This window comes from Culex quinquefasciatus, chromosome 2 (assembly GCF_015732765.1).
Source record: "Culex quinquefasciatus strain JHB chromosome 2, VPISU_Cqui_1.0_pri_paternal, whole genome shotgun sequence".
NCBI lineage: Eukaryota > Metazoa > Arthropoda > Insecta > Diptera > Culicidae > Culex > Culex quinquefasciatus.
In genome coordinates, this window is record NC_051862.1 from 110,247,935 (window position 1) to 110,272,875 (window position 24,941).

Sequence of the window (24,941 nt, forward strand, 5' to 3'; positions counted from 1 at the left end):
TCTGCTCGGGTTAAGACAAATTTTAACGGGTCCAGGAATACGAAAAGTTTGTATTGATACCGGAGAAAGGTATTGTTACGCATTTCCCTTGTTATTTACCCATGCTTGGGCATGCTTGTCAGCTTTTACTCGCAGATATAAATGCGCATTGAATGCTGAACAGTGGTTTAGTTTTAGTGCTGGATAGTTACTTGGGCATACATTTTGTCAGTATCATTAGAATTTCGGAGATGGAAATAAATTGGGTTCAAGGCACATTTCGGTGGAGTTATTCCTCATGCGAATCCTGTCAAATCCTAATAAACAAGTTTTACCAGTAAATTTTCAATTGAACTTGTTGCGGTGAATTAATATGTTATATGTTTTCTTTTTATACTTACAGACTACTATCATCATGCTTTAAACGATCTAATTGTAGAGTGCACAATAATGTCCATACCAAAAAAAATAATTCCAGATATCATGTGGTTGAGAGATGACGATCCAATCACTCTTAACAATAGAATACGTGCGACTTATGAGGGAAATGAGATGTTCCAGTTGAATATTTACAACCCAACCCCAGATGATAGCGGAATTTATACATGCATAGCAAAAAACAACGCTGGACAGCGAAGTATTTCTCATGAAGTCCATTTCATGACCAAAACTCATTACATTCATCTCCCTGGTATGCATCACGCCGATAAAAAGATACTGACTGAAGAGGAGTTAATGCAAAAAGAAATACTAGATTTGCAATTGACACAAGAAAGAGCAACATCTAAGCAAGTTTCAAGAGCCCAGCCACCTATGGAACCGTTTAAAGAAGAGTCTTATGTGATCAGAGATTCTAAAAATAAAATAAAATGGGCAGGTCAACTAAGCAACCAAACAGTACAAAAAGGGCAAACAGTGAAAATGATATGTTCTGTTATTGGAGAACAGGCTATTTTAAAATGGCAAAAAAACAGTAAAGCTATAGATTTTGATTCTCGTGTCAAATTGATGAATAGTGGAGTAATTGGACAGATCATGATTTCAGATGTTTCTGCTGAGGATGCCGGCGAATATGTGTGTCATGCCAAAAATAATTACAATGAAATCAAAACTTCATGTGTTCTCAAAGTTATTGAGCTACCTGTAGCTGGTGTCTCTCCTCCAATGTTCATAAAAGCCATCAAAGGTATGTTGCAACCAACTTATACAAAGCCCAATAGCACGCTGTTTTCGCTAAGAGCTTTCCGAACTGGTTGTTCAACTCATCAGCCATCCCGGGCACACGATAATAACAAAATTCATGCCATTTCAATAACAAATACTGTTAAAATAACATAAAGTGTTGAGAATCTTCTTGTAAAATCCATTTTTGCATACCCGACCCGGGCAGAAAGTCGCATCTTAGGATGAACTTAAAAATATCATGGACTGTTTTTGTGAACATGGCATGATTTTTGTTTGTTCCAAAAACTAAAAAATTGGTCGAAGAAATTCATGATACCGTATACCGGGGTGACTTTGATAGGATTTCAATTTGTTTTTGGAATATTTTCCAACAGGTAAGGTTTTTCTCAAGATTATTATTTTTAAAACATGTACTGGGGTAGGCCACACAAAGTCCATGCACTATTTTGGAAAAAAAAGTTTTTTCAATAGTGTTTAGAAAAATAGTTACGTTAAAAATTCTTAGTTTAAATTCCGGGGTGACTTTGATAGTCATAGTTTTTCTGGTTGAAATCATATTTAAGATGTTCAAACTTTATTTGTACGTTAAATGTAAAATCAAAAAAAAAAAACAATGTTTATATTTAGTTAACTAAGTTTATAAGCTTTTTAACAAAATACATATAAATTTTAGGTAAAATTGTTGAAAAGTCGGAATTTTGCCTGATATTTATTAAAACTAGTTTTGTTTATAAAATTATCGATTTATATTGCATTTTATACTGAATTAGAAGCAATCACAAGTTTTCACATTTTACATGAAATTTGTACAACTGAAATTGCTTATAAATATGGAGATTTTTTTAAATTGTGTTTCAAAAACACATATTATTTATTATTTACAAACTTACTTAACCTTCTCCTAGTGGAAAATTGTCCAAGGAATCCGAAAATGCATTCCGTTTTCCGATTCAAAATCATGTTCATTGAGAAAATCATGACACTTTGTTAAAGTTAAAAATGATGACTTTCATCAATATTTTCCTAACTATAGTAACCTAACTTTTTAAACTTTTCAAAATTTTTAGAACAGGTACTTTGAATACTTTCTTACCATAGTCAGTATGATTCTAAACCTTTCCGTAAGTATTTTAATTGTACTCCTCATTTTGCTGAAAAATTGCGAACCTATCAAAGTAACCCCGGCTGTCACAGTCACCCCGTTTTACGGTACTTTTTATGTTTCTAGACAGTGTATCACCAAATGTTTTATTTTCATTTCTATTTGATATTTTTGGACTTAGCAGAATTTCGAAAATTTATTAATTTGAGGATTTGAAAAAATTTCGACCCGTCTATCATGAGATGGTATTTTGATGTTTGATCAAGTTTTCGCTGGACTTAGAAAAATTTCGAAAGCCAAATTATTTTGGGACTTAGAAAAAAATCGACCTCTCCATCATGAGATGATATTTTCTAGTTTTATCTTGTTTTCGCTGGACTTAGCAAAATTTCGAATGCCCAATTATTTTGGGACTTAGAAAAAAAACCGACCTGTAAATTATGAGATGATACATTTTTTTTTCATCATGTTTACGTTGGACTTAGCAAAATTTTCACTCCTCCGCAAAATGCCAGTTTTGCTAATAGAAATTTTTATAGAGTTTTTTTCACTTTAATTTACTTTAAATACACTAGTTAAACTAATCACATTAAACAGTATTTTACCGCATATAAAATTTCATCGCAAAGCGCAAAAATGAGTCCACGCGCTCGCTCATTCTCTCTTTTCTCTCTTCTTTCGTTTACTGCTCGCACGCAACGCGCGCGACATGTCGTGACAGGAATCGGTAATCGGCAGACAGACAGCTTTTGCGTTCGTGGCGGGCTGGTTTGTTTACGTTTTCGCGCAGTAGTTTTCCGCAGATAAATTGTAGTCCGCGAATCGTCGCGGGTTGTGAGTACGTTCTGTGGCCGAGGGAGTGTGTGTTCGTTCGTTCCGTGGCGTTCGGGAGCCGCGATATATTGTGGTTAAGTGATTGCTTTTGTTTTGGTGGCTGGGGGCGAAAAAAAAGTTCCGCTCAGTGTTGGCGGATGCAAGGAATGTTCAGGCCAAGCAGCTGTTCCCAGAAGAGGAATCCTCTTGCCCTCACTTGTCCTCCTTCCTTCTCCTCTTCCTGCAGGTGATGTCTTGACACGGATCAACGCCGGAACTATTTCGGCGAATTTGACAGGACACGGGAGTTCTTTGTGAAGGAAAACACAGCTGGTTAAGTTTATTTTGGTTTCGGTTTCGCGTGATTGTAATCCCGATTTGTGGGGGAACATTGTTTTCGCGAGTGCGCGATTGTGTGCGTGTGTGTTTGTTTACGTTTGCCGTATTCTTGGTGAGCGGGTGATTACAACTGGATGAAACTTTCTTGGTGTTTCCGGAGGGGGTGAGCGAGAGAAAAACTGACAAATCCGCGTTGGTGCTGGTTGCGGCCTGCGATTGTTTATGTGACTGTGCTTTGTTTACGTTTTTAATTGATTATTGTGGGTGTGTGGCAGGGGCAGTGACGTGACAATGTGACATTGCTTCTATCCTTTAGGGGTGTCCGTGACAGAAGGAAGAACCTTTCTCTGGTTATTTCGGAGGAGGTAATCTATTGAGCGACTCGCGAGCAGTTTCCCGGTGAAGGATGAGAGTGGAGTCCATCTGAATCGATGGTACATGCTGGTTCTATATACTTAGTAGGAAGAAGTATTACAACGATTTTTTGACTCAGATAAGTATTATTTGCTTTCCTTTTCTATTTTTTTTTATATAACCATGTTGGATTATTTGATAAAAAAAAACCCTGGAAATTCCGTATGAGCATTGATACTTTGTGATTTGTTTTCATCAACAGGACCACAACCTGGGCATTTTTAGGGACATTCAGCATCTGGCGTTTTGTTTAATTTGACAAATAAGCTGCGATGCAATCGTGCTTTGGTTGGATGGATTTGAAGAGGATTAACCGGGTATGTACAAAAATATTATTTTAAAGTGAACCTATCACTGTTCGAACTTCATTTTGTTAATTTTGCGAATATTTTTTTTTTCAAACCAAATCAGTGTAGTCATAAATTTTATATTAATTGAATTGAAACACCAAGATTATTGATCACAGATGGCTTCGAAAATCTTCTTCTGGGAAGTCACTAGAATATTTATTGCGAATTATTGTTTTAATATTTTTAAAAGACGTTCTCGTAAAGAGATTATTTTTTTAAATTTCACGTTGTTGCAGTATTATATTGGTATAGTAGTTGTCCTTAGCTGAGATGAGGAGTACCTTTAGAAACTGTTAAATTCAAAGAAAGATTTTGGTTTTGAGCGAATAATTCAACTGAAGAAAGAACATACCCTTTCTTCAATATTTTATTTAGTTTTATTACAGGGGTGCTCAAAGTTTTTGAAGGCCGGGCCAAATTTGAAGCTCAAATGAGCTGGCGGGCCAAATTTACAAAAAAAAAGGTTGTTAAAAAAAATAAATTACGTTATTACGTAATCTTTTAACATTTCTGTTAAATATTTAAAAAAATGTCTTTTCAAAATAATAGAAACCACAAAAGAACGAGTTACTATCGGTATTGTTGTTTCTGGTATTTGAAAAAAAAAGTTCTTAGCTGAATGTACTTGTGTTTTCAAAAAAAATAAATTAAGTTTTGTTTTTATATTTCGAAAATTGTGGTGACATTACATGTTGAACAATTCTTCTATAAGTTAAGTGTGGCTAATGAACAATCGTTGAGATCCAGAATTTGAACATTTCAATGAAAAACAACTTTTAGAAAATGTTTTAAGCTTCCGTATAGTTAACCTGCAATCATTTTTTTCAAAAAAAAAGCGAATCAACATTTATTTATTTAATCGAAAATTCCCTAAAATTCAAATTATTTTTAATAAACCCAAACATGCTCAAATGATTTTAAATGCAAAGGAATGCATATTTAAATAATTTCAGCTAAATGCACTTAAATTTATTTTTTTTAAAGTTTTTTGAAAATATATTTATGCTCCTGGTTTTTTAATAATGGTGATCGACGAAAGCTTTGTAAAATATTTGCTGCAAACTTGATCCTCCGATTTCCACATTTTGTCTGCCTGAATCAGTTGATAGTCAATCAGATTCGTTATCTAACTGTAATAAGCTCGAATCCCTAAGGAAGTGCAATGTAAGTTTGAGGGTGACTTGCAAATTAATAAAGAAAACTTTTATTTTTGCAACTATTACAGAATTCTATCTAAGTCAAACTTGAACGTTTTTTTGATATTGATTTGATTTGATTTGATTTGATGTGATAACCAACAGGGCCACAAGGATGACCTATGTAGCGGTTGCCTAGAATTACAGTGGCTCAGACTCAAAGGGAGCATCTTCAAATTACTGCCGTATGAAGGGCCAAAAGGGGGTGGTTGGACGCGAACAAGCAAAATCACTCACGGTGTCCTCAGGGGAAGAGAATCTCCTTCCGACAGTAACCTCCAATAACTCCGAAAAAAAGTCTGACAAAGCTGAAAAACAGGGCTCGCACCCTGTTGGGGGCCTAAAAGGGCGCGGCAGACAGCTGGAGACTGACAGGGGTCAAAAGATGTAGTAATTAGACAATCATTTAGAATTGTATAATTAATAAACTATTTCCCCCTTGTGACGTAGTTCTGGTCTTCCATTATCTACATCCAATCTCCGCCATTACAGCATACCGTCCACTGCCCTGATGCTCTCTCCCCGATCCCCGGCTTTGATTCTAACTACTGATGAAAAGGAAAATCATAGATGAGAAAAGGTCTATGCGGATGGAGAGCAAATCGAGCTCAGTATCCCCTCACAAAGACTGGTAGTAAGTGTGAAAAAGACAGTGGAAAATATAAAGAAAGGCAGAAAAATAAAAAGATAGAATGTCAATGCGGATGGATCGATGATCCCCTCACAATGACAAAAAAGAGACAAATGATAGGGAGAGCAAAAGAAGAACAGAAAATCAGGAATTAGAAATATTCAATGCAGATGAATGGCAAACTATGCTCAATATTCCTCACAAGTTAAATACTTTAAATACTTTAAATACTTTAAATCCTTTAAATACTTTAAATACTTTAAATACTTTAAAAACTTGAAATACTTTAAGTGCATTAAATACTTTAAAATATTTAAATATTTTAAATACTTTAAATACTATAAATATTAAATACTTTTAATACCTAAAATACTTTAAACATTTTTAATACTTCAAATACTTTAAACACTTTAAATATTTCAAATATTTTAAATCCTTAAAGACTTTAAATACCTTAAATACTATAAATACTTTCAAAACTTCGAATACTCAAAATAATTTGTATTTTTTGAATACTGTGAATACATTGAATACTTTAAATACTTTGAATGCTTTTAATACTTTAATACTTTGAATATTTTAATTCAATACTTTAAATATTTTAGGTACTTTAAATACTTTTAAAACTTTCAATACTTAAATACTTCAAGCACTTTTAAAACATTTATTTTTTCAATACTTAAACTACTTTTAAAATTTCAAATGAAATTGTGGAGCCGATGGAGAGCAAATCGAGTTCAGTAACCTCTTAAAAAACATCAATATAGAAAAATATTCAGCACACTACTTCATTAATTTGAAATGATTGTATCTACCACCTTATCACCCACACTTCTATTTTTAAATATGTAAACAAATTGGAAATTCAAAATTGATCAAACAGACGTTAATAAATTAATGAATGTCGCAAAAATTTCAATAGCTTTATTACATTCAAATCATAAAACCAGAAAAAAACAGAATTATTTTCCAATATCCACCACAACTTAAACAGAGTACCTGTAACAAATCAATAATTTTATATTTTAAAATATATCATGTGAAATTTTTTGTAAAACACTGAAAATTTTAATTGAGCGAAACCAATCGAAACCAGTGTTGATTCGAAAAAAAAAATAATAAAAATAAGAAGGCCATTTAAATAAGAACTTTGACACAAAAAACAAAAGTGTCAAGAAAAATGGAACAAAAGTGATAAGAAAAATGGAACTTCCTCACCGGGATTCTGCTGTACATCCGCAACCTTATCCCGTTCCAGTCGATCCGTCCAACAGCTTCGACTGCGCCAGGGTTTCCCACAACATCGCCATCGGACTCTTAACAGTACCGATATCCATCTTCTTTCAAACTTCCAAAGGTCACGATCCCATGAAAGGCACTCTTCAAAAACTTCCAAGGTTCTTTGTTTTAACTGACGCTCCATAAACACTCGGAATTTTTTTTTCTTCTACACTCTTAAAAAACAGTTGAATTTTTCTTCGAAAAATTTCCTTTCTGTTTCAAACCAGCCTGATGGCAAGATTGTCAAATTGTATGTATGGGCCACGATACTCACATTGGTTGGACCGTGGACCGCGCTATTTGGTCGCTTTACCCCTCTGACGCTAAATATAGGGTAAAGAGCCGGCAAATGTGCAATTGAAAAAAGTTTTTTTTTGTGAAAAATTATTTTAAATTTTGTTTTTGGTGAATAATTTTGAATATGTTTTGTCAAAAAATAAATAATTAGAAAAAAATAAATATTATCCAGCCTTTTGAGGACAAAGTCAATCGTTCACATTTTTTAATGATAACTTATTAACATATTTTAGTGTTAAATGTCAATATTCCAAGAGATAATGTCCAGCTTGTGACGATAAACTACTTTTCCTTTACCTAGAAATCAAATCCAGAAGGGAAACGATAACCAGCTATGTTGGTCCGCACCGGGTTCTTGACTCCCATTTACGAGGCGGAAGCGTTACCGCACGGCTCGGTCTTAACTAAAAAAATAATTAGACAAAAAATAACAATTTCAAATTACAAACCTAAATATTAAATAAACTTTTTTTCTGATTTACTCATAAATGGCCTGTAAACCCTATTTTGTGCAACCAGTTTATGGAGCTTTCACCCTATATGGACTGTCAAAAGTGAGGTTCACTTTTTGACAAGCTTGCCACCAGTCTGTTTCAAACACTAATTCATTTGCAGGGGCACTCCTCCTCTTCCTAGGAGAATTAACTGTACGCGAGGGACCACGAAACGGAACCGACAACTTTGAATTACAAAATCTTTTTTAGATTTTTACTGAATAATCTTTTTTTCAGCAAAATTGACGCGAGCAAAACTTTTTTCGACCTTCCTGTTACGCGACCTCCTTCGATCCTTGAACGTTTTTTTGATATTTCTAAAAATGTTTGATGAAAGTTTTGACGATATTTACTAGTTTCACTCATATTGAAACGTGTGAAATTGTTTTAATTATTAAATATTTTGAACAAATTATTTGTATCCTAAAGTGGGGATCAAAATATTGATAAACCATAAGTTTCTTTTTATCTAATCTAATCTAATCAGACCCTATCGCAGCCAATCTTTCGAAGGGGTCCTGGAGAGTGCCTTAGGTTAGATGACTTCTAGCACTCTTCTTGTCATTTATTAACATTTACAGTGCACCATTGCATTAGAATGCATTGAAACATCACAAGCGTTAAACCGGCCAGGCCTACTGCGTAAAGCCGTATCGCAGAGATGACTCGTAATTGGGTTGAGTTTGAGCACTGAGTGTTCGAACAACAACACAATTCTGAATCGACAGGGGAGGAAGAAGCGTGGGGACACACCACCATACGCTCCGAGATTTTGGTTGTATTCGTTGGTTTATCAAGGTTTGGTACTCCGGGACCCTCTAGGATGGGACATTGTATTTCCACGAATGCCCTGGACTCTATTTGCCGTGGTTATAGCGCCACAACTCGCTCTCTGTAATAGTATTCCTAATTCCAGTCTACGCTCACCAAGTCGTCGTGGCCTAGTGGTTAGCATTTTTCCTTACCAATTCAAAGGACGGAGGATCGAACCCCGCCTCGAGCGACTTTGATTTTTCGTTCATATTCATCATTTCAAATTTATATGTTCTTAACTTTCTCGTTGGGAGCAGAGTCTCGTCGTTGCTCTTTGCGAGGCAAAGCCTGCTTCGATCGTGTTTGGCCTGCGTTGTTGTTTCGCGCGGAAGAAAAAGAAGAAAAAAGTGTATTTGAAAGAAGCTGGCCAGTCTCGCCGTTGCTCTTTGCGAGGCAAGGCCTGCTTCGATCGTGTTTGGCCTGCGTCGTTGTTTCGCGCGGAAGAAAAAGAAGAAAAAAGTGTATTTGAAAGAAGCTGGCCAGTCTCGCCGTTGCTCTTTGCGAGGCAAGGCCTGCTTCGATCGTGTTTGGCCTGCGTCGTTGTTTCGCGCGGAAGAAAAAGAAGAAAAAAGTGTATTTGAAAGAAGCTGGCCAGTCTCGCCGTTGCTCTTTGCGAGGCAAAGCCTGCTTCGATCGTGTTTGGCCTGCGTTGTTGTTTCGCGCGGAAGAAAAAGAAGAAAAAAGTGTATTTGAAAGAAGCTGGCCAGTCTCGCCGTTGCTCTTTGCGAGGCAAGGCCTGCTTCGATCGTGTTTGGCCTGCGTCGTTGTTTCGCGCGGAAGAAAAAGAAGAAAAAAGTGATTTTGAAAGAAGCTGGCCAGTCTCGTCGTTGCTCTTTGCGAGGCAAGGCCTGCTTCGATCGTGTTTGGCCTGCGTCGTTGTTTCGCGCGGAAGAAAAAGAAGAAAAAACTGATTTTGAAAGAAGCTGGCCAGTCTCGCCGTTGCTCTTTGCGAGGCAAGGCCTGCTTCGATCGTGTTTGGCCTGCGTCGTTGTTTCGCGCGGAAGAAAAAGAAGAAAAAAGTGATTTTGAAAGAAGCTGGCCAGTCTCGTCGTTGCTCTTTGCGAGGCAAGGCCTGCTTCGATCGTGTTTGGCCTGCGTCGTTGTTTCCACGGGATATTTATATTTTTCACAGCTTCTTTACATTAACTGCTAACATGTATCTATTCACTATATGATTTATTTATATTTTTCTAATCCTCTATCATACTATTTTCCCATAAAATATACATTTAAATTGCATGAACTAACGATGCTTTAAAAAACAGCAATGGATCGATCTGGAGCATTTGTTTTAAAATTATTGCTATTTTTTACAGCTTCCTGGAATTAATTTCAATTTAGCTGCTGATATGTAAATTTATTTGAATGTTCAAATTATTTTTTTTCGTATTGCTTTCCTTTATATCCTCATTTCCTCATACCATATATGATCAAATTACATAAACTAACGACACTTACTAAAACAGCAAGGGAACCATCAGGAGCATTTGTATTTTAAATGATTATTTATTTACATGTTCATATTATTCCTCATCCTATACCTTTCCTGTAACATACCATCTCCTCATACCATATATCATCAAATTGCTTAAATTAACGAATATTTCTAAAACAGCATGGGAACCATCTGGAGCATTTAGATTTTAATTTACTGCTATTTTTTACAGCTTCCTGGAATCATCTTGATTATATTTAAATTTATTTTATTTACCATATTTATAATATTTATTATTATTATTATTATTACAAAACTATATGCTTATTAGATAATACACTACAGACTAACATTTACACTTACAAACATCCAAATCATGTAATACATTACGCATTCAACCATTTTCATCGGCCCGATGAAATTCCTCTAACCCCATTCCAAACCTCCCAAAAATATTCCGTTCACTTTTAAAAGTCGCATGGGTTCCCTGCACTTTTGCCACTAGTGAACAACAAAAACATCCCCTCCCAAATCCCCACGGGACTGTATGGGCGTAGCTTTGGAGCACAGTGTGGAAATTTCCGTTCTTAGATATTTTTGGTTGTACCGGGCAGCAATCAAATTGTCTAAGAATATTGAATTGACCATTGTGGCACCCCCTACAGCGTGGTGCAGACCCGTAATGCTATGCTATGCTATGCTATGCTATGCTTAACTTTCTCGTTGGGAGCAGATGGGAATCGAACCCAGAACCATTCGCTTACAAAGCGAACACCGTAACCAGTCAGCCACGGCCGCTCCGTTAAACCATAAGTTTCTTTTTATTATCAAAAAAAATAAAAAAGATTATCATATAAAAAATTAAAATAAACCATAATTTTGAAAAAGTATAAAATCACTTTACAAGTGGTCAACGGGCCATTTTACATGATCATTAAAAATGGGTCCGCGGGCCACAAAATATCACATCGCCGGCCAAGTTTGGCCCGCGGGCCATACTTTGGGCACCCCTGATTTTATTATCTCGGTATTTTAATGAATTTGGGCATGAATCGTTATTATGTTTATAAATTGATTTTTTGGAAGTCGATTAAGTTTAAGTCAATGTAAGTTTTGCTAACAAAAAAATTTGTATATTACGTTGAAAAACTGATGATCTATAGATAGATAGATGCTAGATGCAACTTGCAATTTCAAATTCAGTGAAATATTATTTAAATATTTAATGAACCTCTTTAAATATTTTTGACATTAAAAAATATTGTTGACTTTCAGTACATCATTTAATAACAGATTTATTGAAAGTTATTAACAGAAACTTTAAAAAATAGATGAGACTGTTATCTCTTAAAAAATACACATTGTAACTGAGTTTTGTGGCATTAATATGAATATTAATGGGAAAAACTCAATACATAAATCGATTTAATTTAAAAATGAATTTTGATAATTAATTCAATTTATACGCAATGTTTTTTTACAATAGTCGTATGTATTTGTGTTTGTTTACGTGTAGTGAGTGAGGGGAAAGTAGGGGTTGTCGTTTTACCGCGTAAAAGAACGAATTGTAGCAAGAATCTTGTGTGTTTTTGCGTCACCATTTTGGTGCATTAGAAGAAGGAAAACTAAGTAGATTCACCACCACCAGAGTGGGCCACCGATGGAAACTGAGGCTTCAATTCGGTGCGGAGTGAACCCGACAGGCTGTGCTGTTTTTGTTTATGTGTTTTATGTCGGTAATTGCTTGTGTTTTAGCTTGTTTATGTGGGGGATGTGGTTTGCAAAAGAATTTGGAGGAGGTTTTTTCGCAGTCGACTTTTTCACCTGTCACAGAAGAAGTCAGAAGAGGAATCCCCGTTGCCGGTGTGGTCACCATCATTCAGCTTCAGCTTCAAGTTCTACAATCTCCAGATTCTTTCTGTGGCAGACGGTGCTAATTTTGCCTCTTGACAGATGCATCTCGCGGAAGAGGAGCTTTGCAGTCGCAAGGTATTATTTATTTATTTCAGCCCCCAAAGTTTTTGTTCTGCTGCAGCTTGTCCCCTCCGTCAAAAGCCCGGTTCAAATATTTTTTTTCAGCCTCTGAAGGAGGAGGAGGCAAAACGGTGCAATCTAATAAGCAGCTGCGTTTTGTAACTGTCTCCAGCGGGGCGGGTCCTACCTATTTAGCAGCACCATCTTCCACCGGAAGATTTTGGGGCCTCCATCGTTCCGGTAGCCATCATTTGCATTGGGCAAATCCGGTCATTTCGACAACGGAATTCTCGGTTTTATTCAGATAAGTATTGTTTACTTTCATTTTGTAGAAGTTACATTTAATAATCATTGTAAAGGTGGAGTATCTTTACAAAAATGATTTACATTTTCATTTTAGAATTGATACTTTGTGTTCTCTTCTCTTTCACAGGACAGCAATTTCTGGACAACCATCATCATATCATAATATTCATCATAGGAAATTGATTGGATGGATTTAGAGATCATTTACAAGGTATGTTAAAAAATATTGTTATGTGAACATATCACTTTTTATCAATTGGATATTCAGTACATGTCAATTACCGTTTTTTTTTTAAAGATAATGGGTCTTAATTGAAAACATTCATGGTGTTAATTTTTGAGATATTACCCTTAAAACTACTTTTGAGAAAAACTTCTTGCAAATTGTAATTCTCGCTTACTTTTTAAAAAGGTCCTATGTAAATAGGAAACCCATGGCGCATTGGTGGTTTTGAAAAAGTAATCTAGAATTATTTACTGGCAAAAATAAAAAGGAATCTAAAATATGCAATTCAGCATTTCAAAAAGACGATTACACCAGCTGTATGATTAACGCTTGTTTCATTCGTATTCAGTCTTACTTTCGTTTTGCAAAATCATCTTCAATCAAAGTCATCTGGTTTATGGTACCCATGCTTATAAATGTTAACCCCAAATCAAACAAAACACTCAATTTTATGTAAATAAGTTAGACTCTAGTACATTTATATATGTTCAGAAAAAAAACACCAATATATCACTTGTTTTCATAGTTCTTTTATGTTTTCAGATGACAGTTTTTGACTTAAAAAAAAATTTCTTCTGACTTTTTTTTTGTAAACAGTGCATTGGGCTTACACCCTTACCAAAAATCATGATTTTCTGATTTCAATATCCCACTTTTCATACGATTTTTTGAGTTCAGGTACTAAAACCATAAAAATGGTTAATCGTATGAAAAGTGGGATATTGAACTCAGAAAATCATGTTTTTTGGTAAGGGTGTACTCAGTTCAGATAGCGCGATGCACTTTTACTTAAAAAATAAGCCCTAAGTCCCAAAATAATTGGGCATTCGAAATTTTGCTAAGTCCAGCGAAAACAAGATAAAACTAGAAAATATCATCTCATGATGGAGAGGTCGATTTTTTTCTAAGTCCCAAAATAATTTGGCTTTCGAAATTTTTCTAAGTCCAGCGAAAACTTGATTAAACATCAAAATATCATCTCATGATAGACGGGTCGAAATTTTTTCAAAGTCCCAAATAAATTAATTTTCGAAATTCTTCTAAGTCCAAAAATATCAAATAGAAATGAAAATAAAACATTTGATGATACACTGTCTCACGGAAAGAAGGTTTATCGTGAATCTTACTAATTTTCGGTTAAAAACCCTAAAAAATTGGTTGTTTTTTCAACCACGATTTTTTTAAGCTGGAAATCCTAAAAAAAATTCCTGGATTTGACAGCTGGATCCAGGTTCTAAAAATGATAAATCTAGCTAAATTTTTAGTAAATTTTACTAATTTGCAAGCTGGAAAAATGCTGTCAGTCTCAAAAGCTGTATGTTTTGAGAAGGTCTGTTAGCTATTTTAGCTAGATTTTATGGTATTCTTGCGCGTTTTCTAGTTAGTCCAGCAATTTTTTTTTACTGTTTCAACCATTTTTTTTGGAATAATTTTCAAAATTTTCCATTAATGCCACCACAGCGGAAACCTTTTACCCAGCCTCCTAGCTTTTTTGCTGTTTTTGCAGGTATTTTGGTTAGTCTTACTAGTTTTTTTAGCAAGATTTAAAAAAAAATCATTTTTGCCCAAAAAGCTGCTCGTATTTACCCAGCCTTTTGGCTGGTTTAGCTTGTTTTTTCGTTGTTCTTGCTAGGTTTTTTTGTTAGTTAAGCTAATTTAGCGATTATTCACACTAGTTTTTTAAAAATAATTTTCCAAAAAAAAATGCGTTTCTGAGTTTTAAGACTAAATAAGTGCTTTGGCCTAAGTACTATTACACGGTTCAATTGCAATTTACCTCCAATTTTTGCGGTCCAAATTTTCATCCTTTTCTCACGCGCTCAGCTAAACTCTGGTGATCCGACGTACTGCGAAGAGGAGCAGGAACCAGGTTCGTTAAAGATTTGGGCGGATTTGGCGGACGCAGCTCCAGCCCGTGGTGGATTCAGAGGAGGATTTGGTTCTCGCGACGGTGCCGGTGATGGCAAGATCCGCACCCATGGAGGATATGTACCTGATGTACTCGCTCACGATCAAAGAGTTCGAGATCATCGATTTTTCCATGAGCCGCTCGCTCAAGGACGAAGTGCTGAAGATCATGCCCGTCCAGAAGTAGACCCGTGCCGGTCAGCGTACCCCCTTCAAGGCGTTCATCGCCATCGGTGACTCCAACGGCCACATCGGTCTCGGCGTCAAGTGCAGCAAGGAAGTGGCCACCGCCATCTGTGGTGCCATCATCCTGGCCAAGCTGTCGGTCATGCCGGTTCGCCGTGGTTATTGGAGTAACAAGATCGGCAAGCCCCACACCGTGCCCTGCAAGATCTTCGGCAAGTGCGGTCCGCTCCTGGTGCGCCTCATCCCGGCTCGCCGTGGTACCGGCATTGTGTTAGCTCCGGTCCCGAAGAAGCTGCTCCAGATGGCCGCGGTATCAAGGATTGCTACACGCTGACGCGCGGTTCGACGACCACGCTGGGTAACTTTGCCAAGGCTACCTACACGGCCATCGTCAAGACGTACGCTTTTCTGACGCCCAATCTGTGGAAGGACCTGCCGTTGGCCAAGACGCCGTACCAGGAGTACGTCGACATTCTGGAGAACACCAGCAAGACCGGCCAGCGCATAATTGAGCTGATTACGGCGAATAAAAACAATGCAAGCGACCTTCACGGGTAGTGTTTTGTGGCGAGAACTTCAAAACTTGGCAAATTTGCGCGCGGTTTACTTGGATCGAGCTTGCAGCTGACTGGTTTTGGTTGTTTGTTTATGTTTTGTTTTCACAAAAAAAAATCTGTGAATTGACCGTGTACACGATCAGATTTAACTATTCATTTTGTAAAAATCGAGCAGTTAGGTGTCGAATGGAGTACCGGATTCAAGTGGTACAAATATGAAAGTTCTCCCATTAGGAATAATTGAGTGGAAGTGCTCCATTGTGATGCATATTTTTTATTAATAGAGTCCTAAAGCTCCATGTCAATTTAATGGTAATTCAATTTTGATTTCTTTATTTTTTCATTGCTAAAAAAAATTACAAGAAAACATTTTACATATGGTACCCTCACAAAAAGTTTTTTGTGAAGCAATGCTGCGAAGTATTTCTTTCAAAATTTATTCAAAAATCCACATAAACCCTATTTTGGCGTACAAAAAACCATTGTACCGTAATCTGGGGTGAATCGGGACTACAGTCTGAATAGGGACAGCAGTTTTTAGAGCACTTAAAGCTTTTAAATTTGGAAATGGATGTACACATTTTGTTGGCCTGAGTCTGTTCTAACCGAAACCAACCAGAAAAATCAAAATATTGTGCTCCAACATGGTTAAAAATGCTGTCCCAATTCGCCCCATGTGTCCCGATTGACCCCAGTTTACGGTACTTAAAAAAGCTTTATCCTTGTTACAATAATATTAGCTATTAATTTATGTTGTTTTATGTTTCAGATATTTGCATCTTCAAAATAAGTAGTCTCTTTAAGCTTTTTTTTTCAATAACGATATTTAATTCAGTTTTTAATCTACAATAAAACTTTCTATAGTTTTTCTTCCTTATTCCCACCACCACCATCAGGAGGACCAGCTTTAACCTCATTGCTCTCTGAAAAAAAAATATGTTTAAGAACATTTAAACAATAAGTGATAGTTTAAATTCTTACTTAACGTAAGCCAACAATGTGTTGAGGCAGGTGTAATTGTGGTCGCTCGAAGTGTTTATATTATAACAATATTTTTGGAAAAAGGTCCATGTTGGTTTAGCATCCGGAGTATAAGCTGAATTAAGGACCATCGATAGTTTAATTACTCCGTCGATAGCTTCCAATAATCCGTTTACTGAAAAATATCTACCTTGATCTAAATAGATCAGATATTGCCTATTAGCGCTGTTTATTAAGATCACATGTGGCTGTAAAGTTAATTTGTGTTCTCTTAAAATGTTTCGATATTTAACCCACCCCGATTCCAATTCTGCAATTGTCTGAAATAGAAAAACATAATATAAGTATTCAGTTTGTAGTCTATAGTTTTTAATTTTAAGTTTTTAGTTTTTAGTTTTTAGTTTTTAGTTTTTAGTTTTTAGTTTTTAGTTTTTAGTTTTTAGTTTTTAGTTTTTAGTTTTTAGTTTTTAGTTTTTAGTTTTTAGTTTTTAGTTTTTAGTTTTTAGTTTTTAGTTTTTAGTTTTTAGTTTTTAGTTTTTAGTTTTTAGTTTTTAGTTTTTAGTTTTTAGTTTTTAGTTTTTAGTTTTTAGTTTTTAGTTTTTAGTTTTTAGTTTTTAGTTTTTAGTTTTTAGTTTTTAGTTTTAGTTTTTAGTTTTTAGTTTTTATTTTTAGTTTTTAGTTTTTAGTTTTTAGTTTTTAGTTTTTAGTTTTTAGTTTTAGTTTTTAGTTTTTAGTTTTTAGTTTTAGTTTTTAGTTTTAGTTTTTAGTTTTTAGTTTTTAGTTTTTAGTTTTTAGTTTTTAGTTTTTAGTTTTTAGTTTTTAGTTTTTAGTTTTTAGTTTTTAGTTTTTAGTTTTTAGTTTTTAGTTTTTAGTTTTTAGTTTTTAGTTTTTAGTTTTTAGTTTTTAGTTTTTAGTTTTTAGTTTTTAGTTTTTAGTTTTTAGTTTTTAGTTTTTAGTTTTTAGTTTTTAGTTTTTAGTTTTTAGTTTTTAGTTTTTAGTTTTTAGTTTTTAGTTTCAAAATCACGCTGGTAATTTGCAAACGTTGCTGCATTTACTGGTAGTTTAAGCAGAACACTCGGGAAAGGTAAACTTTTCGTGTACTCGGTTTTCTCAAATTAATATAAATATTGCTTTTATTTGACAGGGAATTATAATTCATGACACTTTTGCAGAAGATGACCTTGTACTGGGATTAAATCAGGTAAGGTAGTTTGTAAATAATCATTGTGTGATTGATGTTTGTTGGGGTAAGGAATCATTTCTCGAGTTTTTTTTTATGAAATGAGATTCTGGGAACTTGTTAAGGAAGAACCATAGTGATAATTTAAAAAAAAAAACCAGACTTACTCGTTGATTTTTTGTCGCCCGGGTGGCCGATCCTAGCTCAACATCGTAAAGTGCCCTCGGAGTAGTAAAACTCGCCATACAATGTCACCAGATTGTTAGCCCGATTCCACCTGTTTTTGCCAGTTGCCAAACAAACCCATTGTTTTTTCTGAAATTATCAAAATTATGATTAGAATTTAAAAAAAGTTTTAACCCTTTTCAACAGTACTTTCTTACAGCCTTCCATGTATTTAAATGGAGCGAAAGAGAACATTATCACGACCTAGAACTGGACACCGTAGAAATGCTGGAACTTTAAGCTCTGCCGGTCGAAAAAGATGCGACGGGTTTCGGTAAACACGTCCAACCGGTAACGCCACTCGGCGTTCCGCGGTCGTCTCTGGACTACGATCACCGTTGAGGTGTTGCTAAGGGCGCCGATAGAGGAAAGCTGGTTGGCCCGAATGGACCATGGATGTTCCGTGCGATCTTTTCGAAGCGTCGTGCGTCGATTCGTTCCCGACAGTTGCGTTAATTTATAAAACATACAACCACTCAGGATTCAAGGCAAACATGAACTGACAAGCGAATCCGTGAGCTGTCATTTCTACCTAATTTGTCCTTAAAATTTAGCTAAAATAGGAGCTCTTTTAGCAAAAATTTTACTGTCAGTGGAATGCAGGCAGTCAGTTGCTGTCAGCAGAATAGCAATCGGTGTTCCTAAATTTCAACAACAATGGGTCCTGAATTTTTACTAAATAATTAGCTGGTACAACTAAAAAAGTTGTGTTTTAGCCAAAAACGAGCCAGCTAATTGCGATTGTTAAATTCACGATGGAACTCCTTTCCGTGTAGAAACATAAAAAATATCATGGATTTCTGCGGCCAATTTTTTAGTTTTTGGAACAAACAAAAATCATGCCATGTTTACAAAAACAGTCCATGATATTTTTGTGTTCATCCTAAGATGCGACTTTCTGCCCGGGCATGGTTGCACCAGAGCACCACTAATTTTTCACCTCAAATTGAAATTTCTCGAAAACTACTAAATGAAATGAACTTATTCTTCCTGCACTGTGTTACTTAGGATGTTTAATGCATTCAATTCAAATTCCAAATGTGGGGGAGAGTGGGGAGACTTAATCCTCGGGGAAACTTGACCCCTAGCCTGTATCTCGTCAGCATGCAGGTAAACAAATTAGCTCTGTTCTAGAAAGCTGTCGAAATTTACTCAAACTCATTGTGGAAAAAAAAATGTTCGGTTTGAGTTACACATTTTTGTCTAAAAAGTGCTGCAAAAAAAATTTCAAGAGATCTTTTTTCTTTGTTTTGATATATCTAGAAACAGTTCAAATTTATACAAAAAAAAAAGTTTTATACATAAATTGTTTGATAAACTTATCAACTACAAAACCCTCACGCATTTGAGGTAAAATTTATTGTCATTCTATTTTTACAACCAATTGTTTAAAAAAGTGCAATTAGGGAGACTTGATCCCTGCATTTTAACAGTCACTGGAATTAGCCTCAAACTTAATTAATTGGTTTGGTATTTCGTACATGATTTCCTTTAGAATAGTTATCGATGACTTACTACAGTTTGAACCATTTTTCAAATATTTTGTTTACACAACCCGCATAAAAAAGTACCATATAAAAACTTTTTTTCATATGGTAATTGAACTTTAAACTATATTGTTACTACCATTTCCAAAAATGTTTGACTACTATTTTAAAAATGGTATTTATATGGTTGGCATGAATTTTTACTATCTCACAAATGGTTTAACCATCTGGCATAAGGGTGGTTAGCAATGGTAACCTTAAAAACTCAGTACTATTTTCGTCAAAAACTGTTTGTTGTATGGTAAATAAATGGTTTAAGTACTATTTGGCAAAAAGTAACCTTAAATCAAACAGTTCACAAATAGTTTAATATAGTTAAATTTTAATTTTGGGAAATTGAAAAAACGATTTCACAAATAGTTACCATTTCTCAAAGTGTCATTGTATGATCCAATATGGTAATCAAATGGTAATTTTTTATCCGGGAACCCGCATAAACGAGAACCTTAAAAAAACTTTGTGTTAAATGGTTTCCTCACCATTTCAGAGATCGTAACCACCATTTCAAAAATGGTAGGAAAACCTTTAAAATACCATATCGGAAATGGTACCCTACCATTTATCATAAAGTTCGACCATCTGAATTGAGGGTGGTTAGCAACGGTAACCTTAAAAATCTCCATACAACGTTTCGTCAGATTACCATTTGTGTAATGGTAAAAATAAAGTTAATTTTCGCGTGGAAGCGACCTTTTTCCTCCGGTTTTTACTGTTTCAGAAACGGTTTTTAAATGGTATTTTAAGGTTTTTCTTACAATTTTTTACCTTGCTGCTACTGTTTTACAAATGGTTCGTAAATTGTTTTTTAGGGTTTTTCTTGCTATTTTTACCGAGCACTACTATTTTAGAAATAGTTTTCACATGGTTATTTAAGGTCAATTCTGTAATTTTCTCCCAGTTCCACTATTTGAGAAATAGTTTTCAAATGGTTTTTAATAGTTTTTCTAGCATTTTTTACCTACCTAATTTTTACAAAATTGTTCACTTTTTGACGGATGGTTCACAACAATAATATGAAAACTTTTTTGGCTTTAATTCTAGTTGATTGCCGATTCTGTTCGGTTGATCATACTGCCAAAGTCGTCCAAACCTGAAAAAATAAGAAAAAAAAAATCACAAAGTATCGAGTAGAATGTAACATTTAAATATGTGTACTTATCTGATGATTCAAATGATTTCCTTGATTCCCAGTCACGGCGTTCTCACAGGATTCTTACAGAATTCTAGCAGAGCGAAAATATTCTTACTAGAACGCTGCCATAACCCTGCTAAAATTTCTCAAGAATTCTTTGAGAATTCTAGCTCAAATGCAATAACCGGTTCTATAGCAGGAGCCGGCGAAATAAACCGGTTCTGTAAGAATCCTGCTAGAATGCTGCTAGAACTATTCTGACAGGCCATCCTGCTAGAATTCTGTAAGAATTTTGCTAGAATGAAATGGCAAAAATTTCAACTAGAATCCTGCTAGAATTTTATTAGAATGTTCTTGCTAAAAATTTTGGTTGAAATTTATGACCTGGAATTTAGTTCAAATTATAAAACGACAAAATATTCACATTCCTGTTTAATAACAGTAAAAAGAAAACAAGATGTTTAACATTTTTATTTCGCAGAAAAACACTGGGAAATACTAAAATACTATCATTGTCTTTTTTCCTTCACTTCGGATTAATTCTGGCCTTTACTATGTAGTTTTAAACGTGTAGTGGATTAACCGGAATCTTCTTGGGATTCGGCGGGAACGGAAGCACCAGAACTCAACTGAAATTTTGGCCGTCAGGCGGCAACCGGAGTCTATGTTTCTTGGGGTGAAGTTCCGCCGTGTCTTCCGGGAGTTTCCAATCGGAATTGTGCCTGGGGAGTTAAAATTATGAAATTTTAGTTACTTCGAGGACACAATCAATTTATAACAATCTTACCAAAATGCGGATGGCCAGGAAATCATCAAAACAGCATGAATGGATATTTTTCGAATGAAATAAAAGATGCTGCTTTTGCTCACAAGTTTTTTTTTTTGTTACAAGATGGCGGTCACAATACGGTTTGGCGAAAATGACGTAATTTCGACAGATTTCGCTTTGCTAGAAAATTCTGGCAAAATTCTTACAGAATTTTGATAGGTCTGTAAGAATCATTCTAGCAAGATTATAGCGAAACCAGCTCTGCTAGAAATTTCCGTGACCGGGTTAATGCCAATCGTGCGTTCGCTCCGATTTTGTTTTGTCGGTCGGCTGCCGCCGAATCCTCCAGCACCAGCTGTTCCGTTGTTTCAAGTTCTCCACGGCGCTGAAATGATCAACAAGAAAAATTTAAACAAAGTATCTGGCAAATTAAATGATTTGTTTGAAAATTATACCTGCGCACAAAATGTAGACAACAACCAGCCGCACAAACGTTTCACTTCAGACTGTTTTTGCCTGCGCCAGCCTGCAACGAGTGCAGGTAACGAGCATAGTGAGAGAAGAGAAACGAGAGAGCGTGCAAAGCAGAGTAATAATACTCTGCCTGGCGCGCTCTTTCGTTTCTCTTCTCTCGCTACGCTCGTTACCTGCTCTCGCAAATATGCCGTAAATCCAAAATTATCAACTGTTGAAAAATGATTCGCTCATTCAATTGAAATAAAGTAACAATTATCACAAACATGTTACGCTTAAAATTGAATCGTCAACGAAACTCAAAGGAATTGTAGCGCATCAAAAGGAACCGACATTTTCTAGCCTTTTTGTTCTTGAGCTCCTCAGTTTGTTTTCTCTTTTTGTTGGTTTAGATTCTGTCAATTAAAATTGGTAAACTTCGGATTGGCTTTCTTTGGCAGCTCAAATGTGGGTAAAATCCAGGGGCAAGTAAGCCAAATGATGTCCATACAACTTAGTACTACTGGTGCAGCTGCACGACGAACACTTTACCGTAAAGTGAATGCCTTTACCATATGGTTCACAAACTCTCCGCCAAAGTTGTCATTCTTCGCTTTTATCAGCCCCACCATCGTTGAGTAGATCGTAAACTTTTCCGGCAACTTAGTCAGACAAAATCTTGTTCCGGAAGTTGCCCAAATCCGACTCCAGCACAAACCCAACCCCTTATGAAGCTATAGACAAAAAAGTTTAATTCTTTCATTTGAAAACAAAACTTAGTCAAATTTGGTAAACGCTTTTTGCAAATTCTAACTATTTTTCAATACTGAAAATTCAGTCAAAGAATATATCTGAAAATATTTTTTTTATAAAATTTACTCATAAATCAAACACGACACAAGGCTTTAAGAAACAGAGTTTTCGATGATAGATTTAATATGCTTATATCATCAGATTTAAAAAAAAAAATGTTGGTGGCGTGGCGGTAATTTTGCGTTGAATCCAAAATGTTGTTAACTACCTATTGTAAATTGATTTAGAAATGCAAATATTGCTTAAAGAATTGTAATTAATAAACAATAATTTAGGATATGAGATTCTGCAATCTGCATTCAAAAGAAGGCGAGCCCTTACGTTAGTGAACATTGCGTTTCCTTTGATGGTTGGCGTAAATTATGCGAAACCAAGAACAACGGAGGTTCTGAAACTCAATTTCGTCGGGGTAAACGCCCTATTTGTATAAAATATCACACTACACCTCCACACCACCGATTCCGTTGACGCTAGAGAACGGAACCGTAATTCCGCTGGTCAATCTAACCGATTCGATGGTAGAGAGCGTCAGAGAAAAAAATCTCAATAAACTATAGATCTGAATAAATATCTTTGAAAATAAAAATGCCAAATTTACTCGATTAATAATTCATTGCATGTTGTCATCAGCAGACGCAAAGCGACGCCGCGAGGTTACCTTCCTGGTCCACTTCTTTGGAGTTGCTGAATGTGCTCGACGAATAAGCAGGGCCTTGGCGGCGTTGCTGTCGCGCTGGTAGTACCGGAGCGTATCGCTGGCGATGCGGCCTTCCATGTTCTGAAAACTAAAGTGGGATTAGAGCGAGTTGAAAGGTTGTTGTTGCTGCGGTCTCACCCGAAACTTTTCGAAAATATCCGACGTCTTGGCCAGGAACTTCTCCATGGTGCCGTGCTCGGCCGTGGACAGCGTCGTTAGCACCGACGGTAAGCGTACGTGCGCGTCGGCCACCTCCTTGTGTTTGTTGGTATTTTTTCCGTGCGCAGTGCCGCTTCCTTGAGGTGCGCGTGGTGCTCGCCGAGGAATTGCAGCTCGTGCTCGAAGAAGTCGTTGACCTCTTTCACGAATGCGCCCAGAAAGTTTTCGTTGGTGGTTTTGCCTATGGTGCGCATCAGCCCGCCAAATACCTCAACAATTCAGCTTGGCGCACAAATCCTGGTCGAATTCGAGAAAAAACTTTCAAGTGGGAATCGTTCCGGAAAACCTGATGGGAGGTCACGTGAGAAACACCTCTTGCATGGTCACCGTCTTTTTGAACGTCACCAGATATTCCGCCTCCAGTTCCTCCTTTACCTTTTTGAACTCCTCCTTGGTCATGTTGCCTTCGCCCTCGCCCAGCCGCTGCAGTTTCTCCCGGGACGCGTCGAAATCCGGCCGCGGATTTCGGCGGAATGATGTACACGGCGTACTCTTCGTTCTCCTCTAACCGGTCGTGCAGCCACACAAACTATTCGTGCTGCGGCACCACCAAAAAGTCCGACTTGACCCGATCCTTCTCGCTTAAGGTGCAAGTAAATGTGGGGGATTTTCGAACATGGTAAGGTTTTTTCTCAAATCTTTTTACATGCAAAATTCAAGTACTCTTTGCTGAACATTTTGCACTAAAAAAGTTTTTGATTTTTTTTTGTAATGCCGGGAAACTCTCTTTGACAACTTTGACTCAAAATATCTCCTAATAGTTGTTAGAAAAGGTACCTTTTTTACGACATACGAAATTCGAGCAACTCATACTCTACATTTTATTCTTTGGGACCAAATCTCTAGGATGAATAGGTTTTGAGAAACTCTCCTAGACAAATGCAAACTTTTGAAAATTTGCATCATTTTTGGTGTTTGTTTGTTTGTGTGTGCGCGCATCTCATGGCCTGCCTCCAACGCGCGTTCACAGCCGCCCGCCGGCAGCGCACCTCGCTGGTCAGCAGGAGTGTTGTTGTTCAAGCCATGCGTGACTTTACTGATGTTGCGCGGTGGGAGAAGTTTAATGATAAATTAATAAATTTTTTTTTTTCGTTTTTGTTTCTTTTGATAGATTATGATGTAGTATATTGTATAGTATATTTTTTAAAATGTTTTGCGCATGTGGTGCGGCCAGCCAAATAAATGGTTATGATTTTTCTAAGCGCTTTGGATGAAAAAGCATGGGATAAGAAGCTTGTAATCATTTTCAAAAGGTTGGTCATCCATGAACCCCAAAACCTTTTTTGGGCCGATCTGGCCACTTTGGAACCGGTTCCCGGTACTTCGGTAAAACCCGGAATATGGCAAATCGTGTGATTATTTTGCACCCAGCAATTTGGGAGTCAAAGTTTATCATTTTCAAAATATAGGACATCCATGAACCCCAAGACCTCTTTTGG

The 24,941-nt window shown here is 36.2% G+C and overlaps 2 pseudogenes; one reads left to right on the forward strand and one right to left on the reverse strand.

Annotated features, from left to right (window-relative positions):
• The first annotated feature begins 14,795 nt into the window (after nucleotides 1-14,795).
• On the forward strand, nucleotides 14,796-15,503 carry LOC6045904 (annotated as a pseudogene).
• Nucleotides 15,504-23,196: 7,693 nt separating this feature from the next.
• On the reverse strand, nucleotides 23,197-24,179 carry LOC6045905 (annotated as a pseudogene).
• Between the last annotated feature and the right edge of the window lie 762 nt (nucleotides 24,180-24,941).